The sequence below is a fragment of the Athene cunicularia genome (assembly GCF_003259725.1).
Source record: "Athene cunicularia isolate RWA chromosome Z unlocalized genomic scaffold, athCun1 chrZ_part1, whole genome shotgun sequence".
Classification (NCBI taxonomy): Eukaryota; Metazoa; Chordata; class Aves; order Strigiformes; family Strigidae; genus Athene; species Athene cunicularia.
In genome coordinates, this window is record NW_020799142.1 from 14988902 (window position 1) to 15006733 (window position 17832).

Below are 17832 nucleotides of genomic sequence, written 5' to 3' on the forward strand. Positions count from 1 at the left end.
TGGCAGAAGCATGAGGCAGCCACAGTCTGATTTCTTTCCACACCTCCTACAAGGGACCCAAGTTAGGAGTCCGCTGCAGATGGAATTACTCAGGGTAAAGAAGGAGCTTTCCAGGAGGTGATGTAGCTGCAGTTCTGCCAGTCTCACCTTCCTATGAAAAAACATGTCTATTGCATGCCTGTCCCACTATTTACACGTGGAAATCTATTTCATTCTTCCTAGACAAATCTGACATGTGTTCCTCTAGCTTAATCAGCCCTTGTGGTGCATGCATATATAAATGACACCATAGCCACAAATAACCTGCAGAACCTCTGCTGATCCCACCTCAAGACCTGTGAGGCCAGGAGGTCCTGGTTCACCCAGCAGAGCTAGGAGGCCTGGCACTTCCCGCTGATTCTCATGGGGTAGGAGGTGCCTCATCAGTCCAGGACTTCCCTTCCCTGTCCAGACCTGGTGATTACAACAAGCTGTCAAATGAGGGGTAGTATAGTGCTACCCCATCACTCTGGCACAGAAGACAGTTCCTGACTTTTCCATTTGCAGTGAAAGAGAGAAAATGGACAGGTGAGGAGTGCACACATGGAAGGGGCTCTTACTCAGCTGTGTGTATTTAAAAGTTTGGCTTTTAGCTGGGGCAGTCATAAGCCTTCACTTATGAGGGAGGGAGGGAAGCAGGTACTTCCAGAGACACATTCATGCCATCTGAGACAGATACATAAAGACAGCATGTCTGGCAGGTGATTCATCCCATCTAGCACTTTCTCCACAGACTAGGAAAGGAGTCTAGACAACTAAGTGTCTAACCTTCAAATGACAAAAATTAGGTGAGATGAGCTCAATATAATATAGATAAAAAAAAAGATGGACATGAGAGTTTCTTCTGGATACCATCCCCCAGCTGGTTTTCTACAAAGTTAATGTTGTTGATTTTTTCCTTTTTAATGTTAACTATTATTTGAAGCCAAATATTTATTTAGTAGTGAAACAGGTCAAACCAGCTATTATAGATCTGCCTGTTGATTAGAAGCAGTTTTAAGACAAGTAACGTACCATTCCCATCCTGTGCTATGGTAGCCTTTTAATCAAAGTCTATCCAAGATATCACAGAGCCCGTGACATCCCAGGGGAAGATTCTCAAAGGTTTCTCTCTTCCACTCCCTGCTGTTTAATCAGATAACAATTGCTCAGATATAAAGGTGGCTGGCCATGTATAAATATACAATGTATAGTATATAGACTCTTTGAACCTACCCACCACTCCAGATTTCTAAATTACTTAACTGTGATGGTAGTCAGCAAGTAGCTCCTTACTAACAAAGTGTGTAAAAAGCTTACCATCAGTAGTTCTAATTTCTGCTCTCCTGGTTACACATCAGGTGATACTGCATCTATTCCCTGAACAGATGCAAGAACACACACAGAGTAAGATCTGCATTTCTTTCCTGGTCTAGGACAACAATGAACTAATGTCATGCAAAGACCAAAAAGGAAAACAAAGAGCAAAATTATATATCCTTCCCTAAACACTCTACAGTCTTAAAATAAAAAAGGGCCAATAAGCAAGCACAGAGGGGAGTGCAAGAAAAATGGCAGTAATGGACAGCTTGTCAGGCAGTACACACTGCACATCTGCAGCCTGGCTTATTCAAGCCTCTGCAAAGGTCATGGAAGAAAAGAGCTTGATGAAGACAAGCTGACATTCTGCAGAGTCTTGAAGAGGGCTCCAGAGCACCAGGACAACATGGGACTTCTCAAAGCCAAACATGAAGTTCTCTACTCCTTCAGAAAAAGGAGAAGGTTGAGCAGTTTGATTAGAAAATGGCATCTTTTGTTGCCCAGAATAAGACTGTAAATTCTCAACAAAGGATACAATTTAAAACATAGCCTTCTCTCCCTGGCAGGGCTATTGCCCAGCTTTGGCAGCTCCCCACTCAGCTGCCTTCCACAAATCCCTCTCTAGGGTGCCAAATTTCCAGCATACCCATGGATCAGATTTGGATGTTAGAAATACCATTGGGTGCCTACAACTCAGCAACTATGACCTTCAGCATTATAATGTTCAAGTCACTTTTTGGCTATAGACCAAAGACACTGAAGGGCCTCACAGAAAAAGAAATAGAGTCTGTTCACCTATATTTTAGCTAGTGACAGGACAACTCTTCCTAGGCTGCCTCAGATTGTGCCCTGCCAGTCCACCCCTTTCTAAGGAAATGAAAAAAGACCAGTTTTAACACAAGATCCATAGGGCAGGTGCTACATTAAGAACAAGGACCAAATGTATACAGAATTCAAACAAGCCACACTGCTGAGTGCAATGAACAATGGACGTCCATTGCTTACAAGAGATCATCACTAAGCAGTTCAGTTTAGGCTTGGAGAGGAAAGGTAGTAGGACTAGCTTGTCTGCTTTCCATTAGTCCATACTTGCAGCATAGTGGGGAGGAACTGTAGCTCATTATCTCACTAGCCCTACCTGCTCACCTCCTGTCCTCTGTGGCCTAGTGGCATTGGTGGGTTAGACTGGAGAAGCAGAAGCAAGGTGCTAGTGTCTCATGAGGGAGTCGTATGCTTTTCACTCATTACAAGGGTTAATTTGCTTCAGGTCTAGCTTAATATTCAATCTTCACAGTAATCAGAGAGCATGGAAATATTTGTAAGAAGCAATCAAAAAGGCCACAAATACCTCTTTCATATTAAAAAAAAAAACCCACATTTTTCCCTTTACCCTGTTTTTGTCTCATTCTCTTTACCCTGTTTTTAGGTGTGTATTGCTCAGCAGGAACATCTTTCTGTGATTTATTATTTACATGCTTGAATTTATATCTTGTAGGGGTCCATATTACCCAGCTCAAAGCAAAATCCAGGAAAATATGGGGTTGTGCTTAAAATATAACTTGTAAGTCACCCACAGAGTGGAAAAGGATCCAACATGAAGTTACTCTCTCTCACTCTCAAATGGAGAAAAGTTTTTAAATCAAGCAAACCCACCGCACATCCACAGTAACTGGAAGCAGATTATATTATCAGTTTCCAAAATGAGAAAACATCTTTTCAAGAGAACCATCAGTTCTGTGCATTAGTCCAGGTCCAGGTCCCAAATAAGTTTTGATATTGAGGACTTTGGTGACCTGTGAGTGGCTGCTGGTACTGACAGAAGTTGCATCCTTCTCTCTCAGCCTATCATCCCATAAAGATGATACTTGATCAGCCACTGCCTATGTGGCAGCATGACCCAGGGCCACTGTTCAAGGGCAGAATATGATGCATGTATCTTAGTCTCAGACTCTGAGGGCCTTCCACATTGCTAGTCCCTTCTGCCTTTTGTCTTTGCAGTGAAATGTAACACACATTCTATTAATTAAAAAAATACATTCTTAGAGCATTCACATCTGCACTTTTCATTCCACATTGCACTGCCAAAATGTGCAGAGCCAGCCCTATCTGTTAAAAAGGAGTGTTAAAGAATTAGAAGAGCATATAATTTTCCAAAGCCATGGACCAAAGAGCCAGTAGACCAAAGTCTGCAAGATGAGAACCTCTTCAGCGCACATGTACTAACTTATTCAGGAATGAGTAAACTCTGCTTTATCCTGTTGTTCTTTGGTTTGTGCAGAATAAACATTCCAGACTGATACACATCATGCACAAAGGCCCATTTCTGGCTTAGGGAACTAGGAACTGTATTGTGTTTTGTTTGGTCTTAGACCTGAAAACAAAAGACTTCAATTAGGCTTAATACTCATTTTTTGAGCAGTAGCAAAACCAATCTGCACTCTAAAATGGGCAATCGGGTGTATTCCACTTCTTCAGGGGAAGAGTAAGTACTCAGTCTTGTGCTGCAACATACTCCCTCCTTATTTGTGCTAGCACTGGTGTTTGCTGGGCTGCACTATCAGCCAGGGTAGAGGACCAGCATGGCTTAAATCGCTCCCTTTTCTGTCAGAGCACACAGACTTAGAAAGGAGCTTCTTCACTTTCTGGAGGGCTTCAATGAAAGGACAATTCATTCACTGGCTGCTGGCCTTCAGCCCTGGATTTGATCATCCACTTGGGCCAAATTCTCCCCTTGGTAATGGCCTAATGTGGTCACACAATACCTCCAGTGGTGATCCTGCCCACTGAGCTGAGAGCACAATTTAGCTGTTAAAGCTAACACAAATCCTGATGCAAAGTCTTTCCTTTGTTCTTTGTTATCTCAGAAAGAATTTCAGCCTCCCTTGCAGCTGTTATTTTTATCCAACAATAACACCAGTTTTGTGGTCTTCACAAAAAATTAATATCTGCCAAAAACCTCTGCTTAAAATAGCACAGTACAGCATTTAAAGTACTATTTCCCTTGCATCACTGCTTTTAGGCATCACGCTTAACTCTATGGGTTGCCTTTTTATGATTTAGGTAGCTGCATTTCCTGTTGCAGGGATGAAAACGACACATTTTTTAAAACTACTCTTAACTTCCAGTGGACAAAACTGTGTCCCAGATGGCACAGAACCAGGCTCTCATTCTTTTTCTGCTACTGAAGAATATTTTACTGTGCAAGTTTTCCTATTGAATCAGAGAAACTATCTGTGGAATAGGGCACCATTTGGGAATAATGAAAATACTGACATTTAATCCTTCATTACAGCAGTGCCTCTTTAACTAGACATGTACCAAACCCAATAGACTGCCTAGAATAATGCCAATGAAAAAACTTAAACAAATTAACAAACAATAAATCCTCCCTCATGATTAACTGAATGCACTTACATTTAAATGGGCAACAAACTTCATATGAATTCTTGGATTAGTATTTTCCAGATATAACAACTATTATGTCTCTATTTTATATAAAGATTTAAACAAATACTTAATTTTTAAGAATTATTATGCAGAAAATTAAAGTCTGTTCACATGTTCTACTCTTCCAAGACGCTTAGAATATTGTTAGGATTTAGGGAAAATGGGTCAAGAAGTCAGGGAAGCTTGAGGTTTAAAATGAGGTATTACCAGTTTCTGAAGACTGTGTACACACACACACACACACACACACACACACACACATCTATAGTGTAGGATACCTTGTTCTAGAGCATCACCATGGTTCAGATGCATTACCGTTATCTCATTGAAATTACTTTATTTCACTGCTGATTATCTGTACTGACAACAAAGGGGGCTGGAAGGTCACTAACTTTATGTAGCTCCTAGAAGCACTCTGCAGGCTGTGCAGGGTTCTGAACTCCTGCTCATACATGGAGGGCCTTGCTGCAACAGGTACCTCACAGGAACCCACAATGAGGGCAAGGGCAGTTAAGCAACAAGAGCAGCATGAGAGAAGCCATATGCAAAGCAAGGATGGCAAATAGACATTCTCACAGCATCTGCTGTTGGCTTGTACATCTGTGACCAGTGTGGAAAAAAACAACCCAGCCACTGAATGTAAGCCTGAATTTGGCAGGGAGAACCTCAAGCCTTCTTTTCATTCATTAGGATATGCCTCAGATTTTGAAGGAGTAGAAATTTTACATTCAACTAAAAATTTTCTTCATGTAAAGTAATTCTGTTGAAAACAGATGATCAGTTCTTAAATTTCAAAAGGGCTTTGGTACTATTACAAAGATCTTCTTCAAGTGTGAGTTGGGTTCCTTGCCCATCTTACTGAAGGAAGCAGAGCTGCTTACTACATACACTTCAGCCAGTGGGTTTTTGCTTAAAATGAGCAGTAAGTGTGATGTACAATGAGGACCATGTGAGTACTTTGCTTCATTAGTCACCCATTTGCCCTGTCCTGAAGGTGTGCTTTTCATTCGAGGATGTTTCAGGGAATGGAAATATAATGACTTTTATTTTTGATGGTCAGCATGACCATTTGTTTTATTTTTTCCTCTGGAAAAATTAAAAAAGGATTATTGGAAAAAGATTAAATTCATGGTACATAGGCTTATACTTGGAGAACATGACATTTTCCACTACAAAAGTATGAACAAAACCAGGAATACCTTTGCAAAAATACTTCATGGACACCATAGAAAAACAAAGTTGTAATTGTCATAGGGAGTTGAAAGAGAATGATAAAATATCTTGACATTTTAAAAGACCAATTTATGCTTTCTGGGCTTTTAAATCTGCCCTGCCTCTTCCCTTTCTGTCACCTGGAGTCTAACCTATTCAAGATAAGAACATGTATTATGATTCATCATGAACTCTATTCATAGTAATTAACAATGGAACAGAAAGGTACCATCGAAGAGGGAGATTTCCTCAGTAGGATGTGTCTTTAGAAGGAACTCTACATGTCTCTTCAAAAGAACATGGTACAGAGAAAGATGATACTTGAGAGCAAGTCTGGCATCTGGCACTAAATCTTAAGTGCAGAAGATAGGCAGGTCTGCTGCACAGAGCCACACAGCATGCAGCCTGTCAAAGCAGCTTTTACTACGCAGATCAGTAAAGAAGGTGCAACAGTGAAGATTGTACACTAATAAGTCACATCTAATTAAGACTTGGTTATAATAAAGGCAGAAATACCCTCACCTCACCTGGCTGTATAACAAAAGGCATCCCATCCAAACTAATCATCTTGACTCTTTCCCTGTTGTTGTTAATGGTGAGAGACAGACACCCCAGAGGGTGATTTATCCTTCCCCTTATGGGTGCATGTCCTAGGATAACATCACTCACTTTCTGAAAGAAATTTTGAATAGAGACAGGTTACAGTCTTAGCATCTTGTTTCTTCCAGAGATTTTAGCAATTCCCAATTCAAAATGGCAGCGCTGCCACAGTGGCTGAAACATCTGTAGGATGAAGGAAATGCTGAAGGAAAATATTTTTGGCTACTCGCTATGTGAACCTGCTACGTGCACATGAATGCACAATAATGCAAATACCTGTGGTTTCCAGAACTAGATCTATACCCACATTCCCTCTGTGACTAGCCAAAAGGAAGCTGTGCTGGCAGAAGGAACAGCAAGCTATCTTTGCCACGCAGTATGAAAGGGCAGGATGACAACTCTTCAGCTAGCTCCAGCTAGCTCCAGAAATCAACATTCTGCATTAACAAAGTGGATGGCAACACAACAAACACAGCAAATTTGCTGAAGAATTCATTATATTGGATTATTGTGGTGTGGATTGCACTACTGTATAAAGATCCCTCTGTTAGGTATAAGCTGCGCATTACTACATGAGAGCTTTGATCTAATGTTTCACTGTTTTAAATTTTCCTCTAAAATGAGATTGCAATACAGATGTAAATATTGCCATTTGTTTCCAAAAGAGCATCTAACTCTTAGAGAGGGATCATATTGCCTCCTTTGCCATCAATACATAGGAGTTGCACTGCAAGCAAATTCCTAGCGAGGTTCTTTTTGCATACACCAGCCATATTTTCTTCTTAGATGTATCTGTTAACCTGGTTTTACTCCAATGAAGTCAGTGAAATAATTCCAGGTTTTCACTGATGCAGAGGAGATCAGAATTTGCTGGCTGTGACGTTAGCCTTCAGAGTGCCTGTTCAAGCAAGCCCTACATCATTAAGTAGTTTTTTTTGTACAGAACAAAACTACACTACAGAGAGGGGGGAGGCAGCTTTGCAGTTAAAGCTGTGATACTGGTATGAAGCCTCTTTGTGCTCCTGTTTAAATTGAAGGGATAAACATCTTTACTAAGCCTGTAGCTCTGGATGACAGGAGACTCAGGAGCCAAAGGGCTGGCTTTATCATCCCTTTTGGTATACAGCGCACGGGCAAGGAGGGAGCAATCCCCTGGCAGAACAGAGATCCCTCCACACCATCACCATACATAAAATTTAGGGCTGCCCTGAATGAAGAGCACAGTTAGTGTCTGGACGACAGAATCCTCTCCCAATAATGTATTTCTATTCTGCTGTGTAATTTAAATATACAATAAAAATGCAAAGCAAACAGTTTAGTGTAAACATGTCTTTATATAAGCATATATCTGGGTATGGTTCAGTTTTAATGTACCATTGCTATAATCACCAATAAAACCCAAAACCTGGCATCTGGTGACCCCATAATTTCAGAGATACTATAATCAGAATGAGAGAATATTTGGAGGGCCTCCAACAATCCTTCACATTCCAGAATTAGTTTTCTTGCTGATATCTTAGTTCCTCCTCTGAATAATAATGCTGAAGCTTTATTAGTTAATCAATAAGACATGATACAGGGTATGGTTATCATAAGATAATCACACCCTGGAGCATTTTGAGGCATGAGCCTTATGCCTCTAATCAGATTGAGGTGAGATTATCTTTTGATAACCACACCCTTGGGGACTGGCTCATTTCTATTATGAGAAAATTTTATGGTTGGGGAAAATGTGCATTTCTGCTGTAGAAAAATGAAAATGGTAGTTTAGAATTAGCAGCCATTTCTCCCAAGCTGAAAAAATCAGATTTCCTTTTGGAATGCTCAAGGGAATTCCTCACTCTCCATACTATTTTAAGGCAAAAATAATTTCTAAACAGGTGACATGTTTGAGAGTCAGTTTTGACCTACCATATATAACAATATAGATACACACACACACATCTACATATACTACATGCACCAAAGAGGCACACAGGAAAAAAATACCCAATGAAAACTTTGTTGTAGAGATGAAAACCAAAGAAAGGCATTGCCTTGTTTTCTTTAACAAAAAAAAAGAGGAAAAAAAAAAAAGCTGTCTGATTAGGTATTGTTTCTGATATAAGATACACATCAGGTGTCTGTTTATATACATTAGAAACCTATCTGCAGTTAGTTTTTGTCTACTACTTACTAACAGTAGTTTTGTCTACTAGTTATTAATATACAAAACTGCAATGTTGATAAAAGTTTCACTTAAAGGGAAAAAAAAAAAGAAAATAGCAAATTGCACTCAACCAGGAAATAACATTTTCAAATTTTAATGACTAGAAGTAACAATCACACTTGGATGTGTTTGCTGAAAATATACACATACACTGTTTTTATAAACAAACTCACTGTAGAAAGTTTTACATATTTTGGAAGTGCTTTCTCTGAGTTTTCATAAGAAGCATTAATGAAAAAAAAGTCTCAAATTTGTAATTAAAGATGATTGCAAAAAGCAGTATTTAGATGTTTATGAACAAGTATGTGCATGAAATGTGTGTGTGCACACAATCAGTCCATGATCAGTAGTGACATAATACAATAATTTTGCTGAATAAGAATAACATTAACAATAAAACCTCAAATAACAATAATTTCAGGACTTCATACTTAACCTAGTATTTTTTAGCATTAGAGCTGTGTTTCCCCCCACCTTGCTCTGACAGACTGGGAAAGGAAGGCAGAAAGAGATGACATAACTTGTCACCATTCACCCAAGACCCAAAGACAGAGTCAAAAGCAGAATCATAGTCTCAGTGTGAAGCAACTTTATACACTGTGAGTTGCTATGTCCCTGAGAGGGCCCAGTCACTAAACCATGTTAGGGCTCTTGTTTATGCCTACTCAGGTGAAAAAGTTCTGCTGGTGAGAATACACCTACTGCCTTTCAGGGGAACCACTGAATATGAGCCTACTGCAGAAAGCAGAGAGCACAGGAGGTGAGATGTGACCTTCTGAAGAAGATCCAGATGATAAGAACCCTCCAAATCAAAGAGAAGGTGTAGCAAAGCAGCACCTGCTTCACAGCCTGTGTTCCTACTTTCATCACGATCTTCTGTGCTCACCTCCACCATCTCTGTTGGTTATGATTCTTCTAAACTTTGTCTGCACTTCATAGGTATGTGTGGCTCTTCTTCCATAAGGTGAAGGAAGATATTTTTATAAGGGGATTTTTCTTGCTGTTCCCTTGAAGACATGCACCTTTCCTATCTCTATTATTCTTAGCCATAGATGTCTGTACAGTCCAATAGAGATTTTGTGATCACTTAGAGATCAGAATAACTACTAAGAAAACTGCAACTAACTCAGGACCTTTTGTTGATCTACCAAGACAACATTTCGTACCCATATATATATATATACACCTATATATACCTCTCTATATATACATACATACGTGTATATATATATATATATATATATATATATATTCAACATGGAGCTATATCAATTGTACTGCTCTTATATTCTGATATTTGTGAACAGAAAAGGACTTACAGGAGATGTGATGGTAGGTGGCTGTCTTGGCCACAGTGATCATAAAATAGTTGAGTTTAAAATTTTCAGTGCAATGAGAAAAAGGGATGGTAGAGTTTCTACCCTGGACTTCAGGAGATCAAACTTTAAGATATTCAAGGAGCTATTTAGCAGAATACCCTTGGAATCTCCTTTTGAGGGCTTAGGAGTCCACGAGTACTGGTCAGTCTTTAAGAACCACCTTTTAGAAGCACAGAAACAGGCAACAATGACACAGTGTGTAATAAGTCAAACAAGTGGGGCAGAAGTCCAGCTTGCTGAAAAGGGAATTCCTCATGAAACTTAAGAGGAAAAAGAAACTGCATGATCTCTGGAATCAAGGTCAGGCTTCACAGGAACGTTAAAGAGCTGTGATTCATATATGCAGTGAGAAGACATGCAAGTCCAAAGCTCAGCTAGAGCTGAAACTGGCTGGTGTTTTGCCAGACAACAAGGGGGTGTTAAGTACATTAATAGCAAGGGAAGGTCTAAGGAAAACATTGGACCAATACCTGTTGAAGATGGTAATGTGATGAATAGAGATGAAAAAGAAGTAGAGGCATTCAGTGCATTTTTTTTTTCCTCAGTCTTTAATAATACTGATAGACCTTGGGCAACCTGGTCCTCTGAGTTGGAGGACTACAACTGCTGGAAGAGCAATTTTCCATTTGTGGACACTGAAATTGTAAGGGACCAGCTGTATCAGCTGAATGTTCACAAGTCCGTGGGCCCTGCTGGGATTCACCCCAGAGTACTGAAGGAGCTAGTGGATGTTATGGCAGGACCCCTCTCTTATCATCTACCAAAGGTCTTGGGAGTCCTGGGAGGTCCACGCTGCCTGGACACTAGGCAGTGTTATTCCAGTTTACAAGAAGCGCATGGGGGAAGACCCAGGAAACTACAGACCCATTAGTCTAACCTCTGTACCTGGAAAAAATATGGAGAAGATCACACTGGGTGCTACCAAAAGGCATTTAAAGAACAATAAGAACAATGCAATCATCAGGCACAGTCAACATGGGTACACAGGAGGAGAGTCCTGTTTAACTAATTTGACCTCCTTCTATGCGAAGGTTACCTGCCCGGTGGACGAAGGGAAGGTGGTGGGTGTGTTTTTCTGGATTTTAGTAAGGCTTTTGATACCGTCCCTCACAGCATCCTCCTGGACAAGTTGTCCAACTGTGGGGTGAGTGAGTTCATGGTGCACTGGGTGAAGAACCAGCTAAAGGCAGGGCTCAAAGGGTTGTGGTGAATGGGGCTACATCTGGCTGGCGACAGGTGACCAGTGGCGTTCCTCAGGGCTCAATCCTAGGGCCAGTCCTGTTCAATATATTTATCAATGATCTGGATGCAGGAGCTGAATGCACCATGAGCAAGTTGCTGACTATACCAAACCCGGAGGTGCTGTTGCCTCTCTTGAGGGACAAGAGGCCTTGCAGAGGGATCTAGATAGACTGAAGCATTGGGCATTGATTAATGGGATGACATTTAACAAGAAAAAATGTCGAAGTTGCACCTAAGATGGAGTAGTGGCAGGCACAAGTATGAACTGGGAGAGGAGCTGCTGGAGAGAGCAGCCCTGCAGAAAGGGATCTGGGGGTGCTGGTGTGACACTAAGCTCAGTGTGAGTTAGCCGTGTGCCCTGGCAGCCAAGAGGGCAAACGGCATCTTGGGGTGCATCCAACCCAGCGCAACCCGCCGGTCAAAAGAGGGGATTATCCCGCTGTATTCAGTGATGGTGCAGCCTCACCTTGAGCGGGCAGTGTGGGCAGTGCTGGGCCTATGATTTAAGAAGGATGTGAAGGTCCTTGGATGTGTCCAGAGGAGAGCAACAAATGTGGTGAAAGGCTGGAAGGCACGTCCTGTGAGGAGTGGCTGAGGACTTTGGGCTTGTCTAGTTTGGAGAGAGGAGGCTGAGTGGCGACCTCGTTGCTCTCTACAGCTTGCTGAGGAGGGGAAGGGGAGAGGGAGATGCTGACCTCTTCTCCTGGGTATCCAGTGATAAGAAGCATGGGAATAGTTCAAAGCTGTGCCAGGAGAGGTTTAGTCTGAACACTAGGAAGCATTTCTTTAGCAAGATGGTGGCCAAACTCTGGAAGAGCTTCCTAGAGAGGTGGTCAATGTCCCAAGGCTGTCAGTGTTTAAGGGGCATTTGGACAATGCCCGTAATAACATGCTTTAGCTTTTGGTCAGCCCTCAAGTGGTCAGTCAGCTGGACTAGAGGATCATTGTAGGTCCCTTCCATCTATTCTATTCTATTCTATTCTATTCTATTCTATTCTATTCTATTCTATTCTATTCTATTCTATTCTATTCTATTCTATTCTATTCTATTCTATTCTATTCTATTCTATTCTATTCTATTCTATTCTATTCTATTCTATTCTATTCTATTCTATTCTATTCTATTCTATTCTATTCTATTCTATTCTATTCTATTCTATTCTATTCTATTCTATTCTATTCTATTCTATTCTATTCTATTCTATTCTATTCTATTCTATTCTATTCTATTCTATTCTATTCTATTCTATTCTATTCTATTCTATTCTATTCTATTCTATTCTATTCTATTCTATTCTATTCTATTCTATCCTATCCTATCCTATCCTATCCTATCCTATCCTATCCTATTCTATTCCATTCCATTCCATTCCATTCCATTCCATTCCTATTCCTATTCCTATTTCTATTCCTTTTGATTCTGATCTTCCTTCCTGCAGATTCAGGTAATTGTGATGCTACTGAAATTAGTGGTATGTGTGGAATCCCACAAATATGGGATGAACAGGATTTAACTGTAAGCATCAGGATCAGACCTAATGCTTACATGCTTAACCCCCCCCTCAGACTTAATGAAAAAACCTCATAGGATTCAAATATTAAAAAATTCTTTTTTTCTGTCTTATAGCACTGAGCTGTGAGCCTGTGATTTCTGTCCCATTTAATGGTGAGTCACACTCACACCAGTAGAAGTAAGCATGCAGCAGGAATTTTAATAGGTCAAATAATTCTGTGCCATTGCCCTGAACATACTTAAGCAAAGATCAAAAGTTGTCGTGTCCTTACCACTGAACAATGCAGCATGTGTGCATATGGTTGGAGCACGTGTTAACAGTATAACTGTGACTAGTCTTGTACAATGCCCTTAAAAGTAAACTATGTAGGCTTTAGTTATTCAGTCGGGTCTTCCAGCCATAATTTCTGAACCATCTTTCAGGGCCAATTTACAAAAGTAATCCCTAAAGGCAAGCAAGTGTCCTTTCGCTTTTCCTCGCAGGCATGTTATTGCAGCAGTGTCCATTGGCAGGGTTTACATCTGAAGTACATCAGACAGAGCATGTCGCAAGACAGCATTCCTTCTGTCCCAAACTCCCAATGACTTTGGTGAAGTTTGGTATGTGTTAAGTGTTCTAAGAACTTCTATTTATATGGTGATTAAAACCCCTCTATTTGATATATCATCTGCATCAGCTGCTGTACATTGTATAAAGAAATGGTTTTATTTTTTTAATTAATAGGTCTTTGTAATTGCAGCACAGCTGGAAGATCAGAGTTCTAAAATAGAAAATTAGATATATTTGTCCATGGTGATCTTCTGAAGATGATCAGCAGCTAATCACAGACTGTGCCAAAACCCACCAAAGTCAGTGAGAATCTTTCCATTGCATCCAAGGAGAGAACTGTAATACCTGCCAAATCAGGTATTGCGCTAAGGAGGTACAGCAGAAGTTCAGCTCTGTGAGGAAGGACAAATACACACACTGTTACACTGCATGAGTTGTGACAGACATATGGATGACCCTGGCAGGATGCTCGCCACAGTTTTGTAGCTTACACCAGGGACCAACTTCTGCACAACCACCTTGCACACCTGCCCACAGGGTGTTCATGGCCAAGGCTCCCGAGACTGCTCTCCTTCTCCACTTCAGCTTCTACTACTCCCTGAAGCAGAAGATGTTTAAGACTTAGCCTACAGGGAAACTGTCCTAGAAATATTTCTAAATTGCTATTATACTGGCCGCTGGTGTTATAAATGGACAAGGCTGTAATGGAGCCAAAATCTGGTCCATGTGTTGTTCAACAGCTAAATAAGCTTTAAGAAGCAAAGATGGCAAGGGGATTATCTGTGACATGAATGCTAAAGTTGCATTGGGCATTTGTTAAAACTAGGTGTTAGCCCTTTTTATTATTATTACAGCATTAATCTTATTATTAGAGTATTTATTTTTAAATCCTTGTTGACTGTAATACCAGAAAAATTAAAATTAAATCGCATTTGTTTGCCAGCTTTGTTTTGGCAAATATTATCAACAACCTTTTATAAGGGGAATGATATAAAAAGGTCCTGCTTTAATCATTTTGGTGTCTTAGACATCTTTGATTCCAACATAACTGGGGGACTAATAATTATTTATTAGCCTGTGCTCCATTTACTGTTTGACTGGCTTTGTAACAGCAGAGGAAGCTTGCTGAATAGAGCCACACTAGCATGGAATATTTTTTTACAAACCATCAATGAATTAAAAAGTAAACTAAAAATATGAGATCATCTCATATAGCAGAAGAGTGTCAGAAATATTTCCCAATCTGTTTACCAACACCTCCTTCATGTCAAATTAAGGCTGCACAGACATAACAACTATATTTTCTAATTCATCTAAACTTGATAGGTATGCAGTATAGATACCAGAACTGTATATTAATACAATGGGGAGGAATTAGTCTGTTATTGGTAACAATAAGCTTACTTTGACCATGTGCTATCAAAAGAGTTATAAGAAACTTTGATTTATCAAAAACCACTGTGAATATTTACAATGTCATTAAAACTGATATAAAATGCATAGATGAATCTCTAGTGTGATAACAACATAATTTCTCTGGAAAATAGCATACCTCCAAGAGAAAAACATGAGAGAAGGAGGTGGAGGAAAAAACTAAAGATAAAATAAATTCTACAAACAAATCAGTAATGCTCACAGATACTGGGAAGGCTTAATTACTGAAAATTTTAGATTATCTGCATAAGAAGTCTATGCCAAAACATGCTTGCTCCCAAATCTTGCCACCGAAGTCTTGTCAGACATTGCACCATTACAGTCCAATATACTGATTAAATGTGTGTGAGAGAGAAATAAAACATGTTTTTGTAAAACTGCAGTTCATTTATCAGAGTAGTCATTTTCTAAACTGTCAGACTGGCTATTCAGATGTGGGATTTTTCATTGAAATAATACACTGGAATGTCCCTTAAAATCATTTTTGTCTCTAAATGATACATAGAGTAAATGTTAGCATAAGACTTAACAGAATAGTAACATTGCTATCTAGCCTCCATGGATATCTAAAAACACTAGGGGTATGGGAATAATGAAGGAAAAAATACAAGCTTAAAGGGTGAGACTATAATTTTGTCCTTAAGTCTCTCTCTGAATGACAGCTTATACTGGATGTTTGATACTTCTGCTTATATGAAAACTTCAGTATTAGGTACCTGCCTCTCTTAAGTATTAAAAACTACTCAATTTTTTCTTCACCAACAGCCATTTACAGTGTGAAAGCAGATCCCTCTTTCCTGCTGCACTCTCAGTAAACATCAAACAATCATGTTACTTCCTCTGACAACTTGTCTTCAGAGTGTAGCTTTTCCAGTATCATTTCACACTTGTATGGAATTTCCCTCTTCAAGGAAGAATATTTCTTCATTTTAATTTCAGGGTGTGATTCCCTTCTAGAAATTTGTCCTATTTTTTATAAACTGCTTTTAGTGGCATTGTTTTGGTGGCATAGTAATGGTCATTCACCCTGACCCCCTCTGTTCATTGGGATGGAGAAAGCTGTGTGAAACATTAAAGATCAGCCCCCATAAAAAAAGTGCTGCATGATCTCTAACTGCCACCTGCAAAACTGTCTGATCAGCAAGTTGAATTTCTAAGAATTCATTGAAATGACAGAAATACTGCTTTCTTCAGAGCTGCACTGTTCCACCAGCACTTCCCTGGCTTTCAGATTCAGAGGGGAAAGTCGACCATTTAGCTTTGAGTTGTGCATGCCATGAAAACACATGTGCTTTCACAAATAAGATTTCCATCCTTTCACCAGAACACAGTCATATGACAGGATCATTTGGGTAATTTTTCTGGGGCTAGCTCACCTGAATGCAAAGCCTACAGCTGCAGTTTTCAGAATGCACAAATGCACTATATTTCTCAACTTCAGAAGCATTTTCAGAGCACAGGGGTCTACCATGAGCTACTGAAGGGGCTGTTTGTAAAGATGAGAAGTTTGGCTGGTCTCAACATCCATTCATTCTCAGGAGCCATTCTGTATAGCTGTTCAACAGGTGGCAGTGGCTTCTGATACATACAAGTGTATTAGGAACTAGACTAGGCAAGTGCTCTTTCATTTCATAGGCAGTGGCTGCTACATAAAGGAGAGCATTTGTCAGTTCCTGCGGTAGATATTTTTCTGTTGATACAGAAAACTGGTATCATAGAAAAAATTCTGACCAAAATGGATTTAAATGCCCAATGGCATTTAAAATTATAAAATCACTAAGACTAAAATGAGAATAAAGAATAACTGTGAAGGTTAAAAAAAGAAGTGAAAGCCAAATAGTCAGTTCTGCTGCTTGGCATTGGTGTCCCATGCACTCTATAGCATACTGGTTGGACAAATCTGTTTGGCTACCAGAAACCTGTAGTATCATAGAAGCTTTCTACTGAAGTTTAGGTTGTTGTTTTGGGGTTGGGGTTTGGTTTTTTTTTTTTGGTTGGTTTTTTTTTTGTTGTTGTTGTTGTTGTTGTTGGTTTGGTGTGGGTTTTTTTTTTGTTAGATATTTTCTGTGCAGGGGGAAAAGTCAGAGGAATTACATTCTCCAAAACAAATAACTTGACTGGAATGCAGGGTGGTGGCCATTCTTGTCCCTTAGAGAGGAGATGATGAACTATTCTCACCTTGCTACTTTTTTAAATCAAGATTTTTCATCAAGTTTAAATGTCCCCCTAGTTCTTGTCACATTTGTAAACATTTATCATGAAGACATTACTAAATTGCCTTTTAGGGTAAGTTCCTGAATGAGAGACTAATAGGTTACTAATAATAAATTTTGCTCAAAATTCTTTCCAGTAGCCCTCCTCAACACATGAACACCCAATCTACTGCAGTTAGTGGCAAAGCTACACTGCCTTTAATTGTCAGGATCTTCTCAGCCACTCTTAAACATGTTATGGCAGACATCCAATATCTTACCGTAAACTCTACACATCTACAAGCTTTGCAGCTTGCTAACAACTTAATGGTTTTGCTCTCTGGGGAGCTTATCACATGTTAATCACTGCCCCAAGACCAGTAAAATCATGCGATACATATTATAATTATCTATTTTAAGCCTATGAAATAGACAATGCATTTGTCCTAGTAAAATGGACACACAGCCAGTAACAAAACACATGATGGCTGTCCTGTTTTGGTATTCCTTGGTAGTTCTGATGTTTGCCATTACCAGGATTGGTGTAATTGTCTAGGAATCCAGAAAAACATTTGCCATTCTTTGCTCATCATCACAGTATATCGTGTATTTTCCACAAAATTAAAAATAAAACAAAACACAAAAAAAAACCCAGTAAAACTGGGAGGGAACAACAAGTCTTAATAAAGACAGACTGCCAGCTCAGCTGTTGTCAG